At 34.5% G+C, this 9587-nt stretch overlaps 1 pseudogene across 3 annotated transcripts; it reads left to right on the top strand.

Annotated features, from left to right (window-relative positions):
• On the top strand, positions 1 to 6324 carry LOC145820271 (aldehyde oxidase GLOX pseudogene; annotated as a pseudogene). 3 transcript variants are annotated; one of them, XR_014361517.1, is made up of 3 exons: positions 1 to 321; positions 1899 to 2028; positions 3029 to 6324. The product of XR_014361517.1 is annotated as an aldehyde oxidase GLOX pseudogene, transcript variant X1 (transcript). The 3 variants fall into 3 exon arrangements; XR_014361518.1 differs by having other exon boundaries at positions 40 to 321; positions 519 to 2028; XR_014361519.1 differs by having other exon boundaries at positions 41 to 321; positions 1899 to 1957.
• The last annotated feature ends 3263 nt before the right edge of the window (positions 6325 to 9587 follow it).

The following is a 9587-nucleotide window of genomic DNA, read 5'->3' as shown; positions in this document are numbered from 1 at the left end:
GGGTAATTAATCCTACTTTTGTTGGTTGATTTATTTTTCCGGATTTTCAGGTCTCCAGGACACCCTGACCCAAATTCCTCAGCTTATCCTATGCAACTGCCTGAAAACTAAAAGGCTACAATTTTGGAGAGAGAGAGAGAGAGAGAGAGAGAGAGAGTTTCCAATGGATCATCATCCCGTAAAAGGTGACCCAACTTTCAACAGAGAACGCTGCTCATCTTCATCAAGGCATCGGTTTGCTTCTCTCAGCGTGGACTGCCCTTCAGATGGCCTTCGAGAACTATTGTGGTGGCCCTGACTCTTCCCTCAGCCAATCCCAAGGTATTTTTTTGATTGTTTCAGCTAAAATGTTTGATGGGTTTTTCTTTTTCTTTTTCTTTTTAATTCAATGCGTTAGAAGTACCCCTCAAAAGCTAGTCATAGTAATTCAATTAACTCTTTGGCTTTGTCTCATTGACATTTTTGGGTATCAGTTTTAATTATTTTTTCAATGTTGGTTGGTGGTAATCATTCTTAAGAACAAAATTGAGGTATTGTTGAGAGGATCGACAACCCATAGAGCACATGATTGATTGGTGTTGCATGTACAAGGGGCATGAGAGTTGGTGAATTATCTCCTCATCCAGGTTGCTAGGGAAATCTGAATGTTGCTTTTATTTAGCTATGTTTGGAGTTGTTGGCTTTTTCATGCGGCTCCTGACAATAAGTGGCGTCACCACTCAATTTTCAAATTTTCTTAAAACAAAGGTAAAAATTTATCAAAAATATTTGAGATTTTACAAATTGAACCCAGTGAGATTAGAGAAATAAAAAAATTGTTATTCTTATTCTGTTGCATTATCAATATGCTCTATAATTTGTTTTTATTTTGTACAATTACACAATGCATATTAGAATACAAATTTTGATTTTTTTTTATTATTTTATTTTAAATGTGCAGTGAAAATAACAAGTACAATTGTCATTGATTCCACCAGTAACAACTACAACTGTGAAAAGATCTTTAGTTGCGATGCAATTTAAATCAAATATGTAACCGAATGAGTGATGGTTCTTTTTTTTTTTGGATTCAGAGTGATGGTTGAATGAATGATTATTTGACTATATAGATTGAAAATATGTGTTTGATAGCATATGCAATAAGGTTATCATATAATGATTTCAAAAAATAAAACTCATTGTGAACAATTGTATTAGTGTAGATCTTTGCTTAATTTTTGTTGAAGCAATAGTATTAATGTCCCAACTTTAAGTTTAATATGTAATTTGACAAATTTAAATTACCTTTGTTGATGTGATTAAAAATATATAAAATTACAATGGATTATATGAAAATTGATTTTGATATAGATTGTGTAGAACTTAAATCCAACATAATGATATTGATGATACTTGTTAAATATGACCCTGGTGAACTAAGATTCTAGCTATGCCACTGGTTGCAGGTCGAGTGGTCTTAAGTATATTAGTGTAATTGTTCCTGTTTCCTCCTTCATTATTTTTGTTTATTGGTCATAAAAATAATAATACAAGAAATGTAGTTCAAATGGGTCAAAGATCAAAATTTCTGTCATCCAGATTTCTTATAGTATTGAACTCAATGTACTCCAAGTATGTATTGGCTTAACCTTTTATAGATGATAATCATATAATTGATGAAAAAGTGGTTAAGCTGTGTATACCATTAATGAACAGAGGAAAATTATATTTTCCACATTCATTCTATTATGATGTTAACAAGTAGTAATGGCTTCACGTATTTGTTAGCCAATTGATTTCAAACCCCCCACCAATATATTTCTTGCTCATTTATATCTTTCATTCCCAATTTGTATCCTTTGCAAATTATATGCATTTGTTTTCAGTTTTGCGACCTTTGCTAATTGGGTGTTTGGCAGAGTTCTTTCTAAAAGATAGCAGAGAAATGAATGATTATGCATGAAGAGTGTTTTGGAAGGTAACTATAAGTCAATTCAAATACTAAAGGAAATGAATCCTCTGACAGGTGCTATTCCTCATATCTGACAGGTAATTATAGTGTTTCCTTGACTGAAAATGTTTTATACCCAATAAATGAGTGTAATTCACTATTTCTGCTGAGCTGTTTGAGCTGTTTTTCATGTTTGTTCTGTTTATTTGGATAAGGGAATGATGAAATATTTCCAAATGAAATAAACATAGTGGAACAATTATTGTAGATTGGCATCATTTGATAGTACCTTTTAGTAGCTAAGAAGCATGGGCACGGGCATGGACACTACACAGACATGCTAATATGGAAATTTTCAAAAAATGTAGACACGGCATGTGAGGGACACGTACAAACTATATAAATTAAATATATTTTTTGTATGTCATATATAAGGATAATAAATTATGAATGAATAAAGGAAAAGAAGGTAGGATAAAAGATTTCATTCAAATGTCATTATGTACCCTGTCATACTCAAAAGGTTTTTGCACTACAATATATAGCAACATATATTATGTAGTAGTTGCTTGCATGAAGAAATTCAACAATACCACAAACTCATAAAAAAATATCAGAAAATTACCTGGACAAATACATCTATGAATATCACAATCATTCTAGGTGTGACTCACATTCCACCCACTTTAAATCTACACCATACAACTCGTTTGGGGGTAACTTTTCATGGTACCTAGCATTTCTAGTAGAATTTAGTTATGTTTCATGTAACAACATGAATCATGTTAAATGCAAAAAGCTGGTAGAAACTTTTTGCTAAGCTTGGTGGTGAAAAGACTCTTCTGCAGTATGGGAGAATCATTTCTCTGTAATACCTTATTTTAAGGAAGAAACACCATTTTAAGAATTTGTAGTAGCTACAAGCCTAGATTTATGTCATCTTCTTATAATATTATCAGTCACCATGATGAAAATTTTCTAGTTGAAATTTGCTCAACATGCTTGTTGGATGGAAGATATCACTATTGTTGTATATTATACTTCTTTTGTGCTTTTATATTTTTTCGTTTGCTTCCTCATTATGCACCATGCTGTCAGTGATGGGTAACGATGATGAAAGCATAGGGGACAATGATTTAGAAGTCGACGCTTCGGAGTTCCAATCGAATGTAGAAGATGGAAGGACAGTAGTTGCCTCTAGGGGCAGAGCAGAGGTAGAAGGAACTATAGGTTGAACCCTCAAGATTTACGATCCCTGTTTATTTTTACTTTTTAATTTCCTCTTTTTTATCCTATACTTTTTTCCCCTTTATTTGTGTTAATATGTCATTTTTATAGAGTTATTAGTGTGGCAAATTTTGTCCCTTGCTTTTGATGCCATGCCAAGGAAGTTGTGCTGGTGGTGTAACTGGAGAGTGGAGACTGGTTTCCTCTCATATATAGGTGCTAAAGCATCATACATGAAAAAGTTTGCTTTCTATATGTATGCTTTCTACTCAATGTCCATTCATCGTATTTGGCTTGAATATATATATGTGTGTGTGTATAGTTGAGAGTGTTGGAGCAGTTAATGTCTAGAGTCCTTGGAGTTCCTCAGTTGACCCCTTAAGGTTGTGTTTAGATCTTAAATTTGTGGAAAAAAAAGAAAAAGAGTGGAAATTGAATGAAATAGAAACAAAATTGTTTATAGAAATATTGGGAAAATGTTGGGGTGTAGGTGTAATCATCAATATTAAAAAGTTATATATATATATATATTCATGGAATTTAACTATTGTTTCGAGAGGGGCCTACATGATTTTCACACAAATTCCATGAGTCCAAAAGCTTAAGAGTAGCACTCCAAGCTTCACTTCCCTATATTTTCTACACTCCGAAAGGAAGTGACCCTCAATTTTGGGTTCACTTCTTTTGACCTCTGATGCAATTCTTGAATGCCTCCCTTGTCTGATGCTCATCCCCCAAGTGTTCTTAAATCTTTACTTGAAAACTTCTACTTGTTATAACCCTTATTATTTATTAGTTTAATTAAATATAACAATTATTAAGTATATAATATACACATAGAAACTCATATCAATACCCATTCCCACCATCAACCCTACTCATCTCTAACCAAGAACTCAACAACAGAATTCCAAAACCCTATTTTCCCTCTCCCTACCCACATACACACTGCTTTCTCTCACCAAAATGGTCACCTTCTTTCTACTAGCATTGTTATTTATCCTCCTCCTCCTCCTCAATCCATTTCCGGCCATGTGTCAAATTGGCCGTGAAGGCGAATGGTGTCTCTTGCACGCAAGCATTGGCATATCTGCTATGCACATGCAACTACTACATAACAACAAGGTTGTCATGTTTGATAGGACTGATTTTGGCCCCTCTAATCTCTCTCTCCCCTACGGCCGCTGCCGGTATGACCCTTCCGATAATGTCCTAAAAAATGACTGCACTGCTCACTCTCTACTCTATGACACAGGCACTAACACTTTTTGGCCACTAATGGTAGAGACTGATACGTGGTGCTCCTCTGGTTCTGTCCTCCCCGATGGAACGCTAGTCCAGACTGGAGGCTACAATGACGGTGATCATGTAGTGCGCACCTTAGCCCCGTGCAATGATGAGTCCTGTGATTGGGTTGAGTTTCCCGGTTATCTATCAGAGCGTAGATGGTATGCAACAAATCAAAGACTACCAGATGGTCGGATTATCATCATCGGTGGAAGGAGACAGTTTAACTACGAGTTCTACCCTAGAAACTCTGAATCGTCATCTTCTTTCTGGCTTGAATTTCTCAGAGAGACTAGAGATGATGATGAGAACAACTTGTACCCATTTGTACACCTATTGCCAGACGGGAACTTGTTTATTTTTGCCAACACAAGAGCTATATCTCTAGATTACAAGCAAAATCGTGTTGTTAGAGAGTTCCCTTCAATAACCGTCGATGATCCTCGAAACTACCCTAGCTCAGGTTCATCCGTGTTGCTCCCCATAGATGAAAACGAGCCCATTGAGGCTGAGGTTATGGTATGCGGCGGTGCACCCCGTGGTGCGTTCTCCAGGGCTAAACAAGGGATCTTTGATACTGCAAGTCGCTCATGCGGACGCATAAAGGTCACGGATGAAAATCCCAGTTGGGCCATGGAGGACATGCCGATGCCTCGTGTGATGAGTGACATGATACTTCTTCCCACTGGTGACGTGGTCATCATCAATGGTGCCGGATCAGGTACTGCGGGTTGGGAAATTGGGCAAAACCCGGTTACCCGACCGGTGATTTACAAGCCCCACGGGGTTGAGGACATCCGGTTTTCAGTCATGTCCCCTGCGACAAGGCCAAGAATGTACCATTCGAGTGCTGTTTTACTGACTGATGGTCGTGTTTTAGTTGGAGGAAGCAACCCACATCCATACTACAACTTCACTGGGGTACAATACCCGACAGACTTGAGCTTGGAAGCCTATTCACCGCCCTACTTGAGACCCGAGTACGACCCAATACGCCCCAGAATTATGAATATCAATGGGAGTTTCAGGTATATGCAGTCATTTTGGATTACTTTCACGGTGCTGAGGTTCCTGAAACTGAGTGTTGTATCGGTGAGAATCGTTGCACCGTCGTTTACAACGCATTCGTTTGGTATGAACCAAAGAATGGTGGTGCTGAAGACGAGTGAACTATACTGTGTTGGGTCAGAGGAGTATAGGGTTACTGCAATAGGGCCTTCAACAGCTGAGATTGCACCACCAGGTTACTATCTGTTGTTTGTTGTGCATGCTGGTATACCAAGTTCTGGTATGTGGGTGAAGATTCAGTGATGGGTTGTTTGTGTGTAGCTAATATGTAATTTTTTTGCTATAATAATATAGATTTCAGTAGTAGTATATTACAAGGAAATGTGAATGCGAGGGGTTATGATTGATTTACTGGAACGATAAGGATTGGTTTGATTTGCATTCTAAGAATTGGAATAATATTGTAGAGAACTGAGTAATGGTATAAAAGCATATTTTGTTTACTTTTTTATAGAATGATGATATGGTTCATTTTTATTCATTAATTTAAAGTAAACAGATTCATGACAGGGATTTATAATTTTAAAAATGTTAGTACCATGTCAGTCTCGTATGGAACTTGTGTAGAATATAGTCTACAGACCCATAATTTTACTAAAATCTTACAAAAGGACATGTTGCTGACCATGATTAGTTTCTCAAATATTGGTGTTATGAGCTCATTTTTTGAACATCCAATCATGCTTGGCAAAATGTGCATTCAGTAAGAATTTTAGTAAAGTTATTGTGTTTTATAGATTTTTTGATAAAATTTATGTTTGCTTGGCATTTTGTTTAATAATTATGTGGGCTTACATGAAAAAAATATAACTCGCATGGATAGTCCAATCGTAACTTGTAAGGGGGAGTTGGGGGAAGAGGGGATTGAGGGGATGAGGAGAGTTTGCCGAGTGTCAACGGTGGCGGCAAGGGGAAGGGCCAATGGTGGAGGGACGGGGGGAGATAGGGGAGAGAGGAGAAAGGCAACGGGTGGTGGGGTCATTGCAAATTGGCTACGAACAAATTGAATTATTCATTGTTTAGTCAACGTGGGACGAACAGGCGCCAATTCGTGTGTCAACAACAACAATTCCATATCACAGAAATATGGTTGTTTTCTTAGCAAGAAGTTTGTATATTTTGTCAATGTTACCAGACATATGGTTGAAAGCTTCCGTAAAATTCAGTTGAACTATAGTTCCATAAAATTCAGTTTATATATGTGTTCATCAAATTCAGTTGAACTATGGTTCCATAACAGTAGAACATACAATATCGCACAAACAACAAATACAAAGAGTTCAATACTTTACCAGAAATTTGTTTTTCTACTTCATTTGTGATCCTTTGACTTGGGTTTAAGTCTTTAAGTCTTCCTCATCCACACAAAAAGAAAAGAAAAAGAGTCAGATAAATATAGGGAAAAATTATTAGTCCTTACATTTTACCTCGTGTTATTTTGGTCACTATATTTTCAATTAGTTCAATTTTGACTCTTAATTTTAAATTTTGTGTTAATTTGATCCAATTGATAACACAGTTAGTGTTTCTGATAAAAAATTATCACTAAATTGGTTAACTCACTATCACTGAATTAAACAAGTTTATAATTTTGCCTTAAAAATATGACATAATGTCACTTATGTGGATATTTTTTATTAAAAAATGTTAACAATTGTAAGCAATTGGATTAAATTAAGACAAAATCATAGATTCATGATTGAAATCAAGTCAATTGAAATTATAATAATCAAAATGACATAAGGACTATCAGTGTGATTTGACCATATATATTTTTATTTTTTGATCAAATGGTAGAAGATTATTGTAGTATTACATATGTGAAGACTAAACTTAGTGGCCTAAAGTCTTGTTTCTCGCTATGCTAGGGGTGGACAAGACTCGAAACACTTTTGGTGTGGTAAAAGAAAATTTGTACCACCTGAGTAACACATAATATGCATTTGTTATTTTTTTATTTATTTATTGTTTTAGCTTACTTAAAGTGCATACATCAGCCGCTACTGTTGGTAAAATTTTTGTTTGGCTTAAATTGATAAAGCCTTAACTAAAATTTCACTAAACAACATAATGATCAAATAATTGTGTTGAGGTCCTATGAGTTGAAAGTTCAAGGACTTCTTTGGAATAAAAATAATGGCAATACAAACAAGAAAAAGAGAAAGAGAGAAGAAGAAGATGATGATATAAATGATTGAATGAACAATCAAATACAAGTATATTAAGTCTACTCCTGTCTAAGTTTAAACTGCTCCTATGTAGATTAAATCTACTCCTAGGATAGAAAAGAAATAGAAATCAAGTCATGTATTGATTTGTTGGTGTCTTACAATAGAGCCATTAATGGCAATTTATAAAAAAAAATGAAGGAAAAAACTTTCATTAACCACCACCTAAATAACTACTTCTAACTTCTTAAATCTTCAATTTTCTTTCTTACAATGCCACGTGTCTTCCATCCCTTGAATTTTCAAAACTTGTCTTAATTTCTCTTTAACCTCCAAGATTTTCCTACATAATAATAATAATAATAAGAAGAAGAAGAAGAAGAAGAAGAAGAAGAAGTAACAGAAAATTTAAACCTAGTCATAATCGACAAAAAATTTATTTATGATGCAAACAATGCCCCACCAACTCTTTAAGAATAAGAGCACTCGATTTCTTCAAGAGATGTATGAACATAAATACATAATAGAAACTATGAAAATTATAATCGATTGGCCATATATATATAATTTTTTTATTTATTGTGGCCACATCGAAATACTCCTCTATTATTGTTATATAAAAAATAGAAATAAAATTCAGAATTTATTTATGTAAACCACTTCATCAAATTAATTTTTGATGTGACCCACAAAGCCATTGTGGTTGTTGGATGACAGAAATCATAATGTCAATTGACTTTAGAAAATTAATTTTTTTGACAAAATTAACAATATCAAAAAATTTAAATTCATCAAATGTGGATTTTTCAAAATTTTTGGCCATGTTTAGCTTAAAATCATACCCCCTAATTGGATTTTACCATCATTTTGTGATGGTCGTTCATAAAATTTAGTCATATTTGGCTTAAATCATGCCCTCCAATTGGATTTTCATCATCATTTTGTGATGGTTGTTCATCAAATTTAGCGATGTTTGGCTTAAAACCATGCCTTCCAATTGAATTTTCACCATTATTTTGTGATGGTTGTTCAACATTTTTTGTCATATTTGACTTAAAACCATACATTCCAATTGGATTATTAACATTAAAATGCTCAATATCCTTTGGCAAAAGAAGTTGGTCTTCTTCTTCAATTAACGGCTTGAAAAATTGCCCCCTAGGTATGCCATTTTCAGAACTTAATTTTTCTTTGGCCATGGCTTTTGTGGATAGAAATTTTTTCTTGGAAATGCCTTTTAGCAACTCATAAAATTTGTGTTTTTTAAGATTCTATAATTTTTTACTCCAATGTTGAATTTCTCGATCAACTTGATAAACTTGACAACTAAGTTGATGAATTTTTCCATCAAAGTAATTTATATCTACTGGAACAATCTTCTGTGTATAAAATAAAACTCAAATAAAGAAAATAAATTACTTACAGGAAGTTCTTGTATCAAAAAGTTAAAACAACAAAACACGATCAAGTCGAGTGTTTGACACTCTATTCTTAAGACAGATTCGTCACTGCACATGTGTTCACGGATTATTGGCGTCTATCTCTCAAGATACAATGATCAATATCACAGATTGTAGTAGCACTACAAACAATCTGTCTTGCGAACCATAACCTAAGTTCTACACTCTCTAAATTTCTATAAACTAATATGAAGAACAGATGCTTGAAAGAAAGAAAAAATAGAAGGAAATTGATGAATTGAATCTACTAGAGGATCCTGTATTTATAGGCAAAGAGGTGTCTGTTCGGAAGGGAAGAAAACCCTTCGAACAAGTGTGAAATCTTGAACTATTAGAAAATGAAGAGAGGTGACCGGAGAGGCACTGTTCCAGAAAGCAAAAATTCGAATTCGAATTTTGGCCAAAAGTTTGAATTAATTCGTTAGGAATTTAAATTTTCCAACAAGA

Source organism: Camellia sinensis, chromosome 2, assembly GCF_055761805.1.
Source record: "Camellia sinensis isolate YWXY chromosome 2, ASM5576180v1, whole genome shotgun sequence".
NCBI lineage: Eukaryota > Viridiplantae > Streptophyta > Magnoliopsida > Ericales > Theaceae > Camellia > Camellia sinensis.
This window is presented reverse-complemented; position numbering and strand designations above follow the sequence as displayed.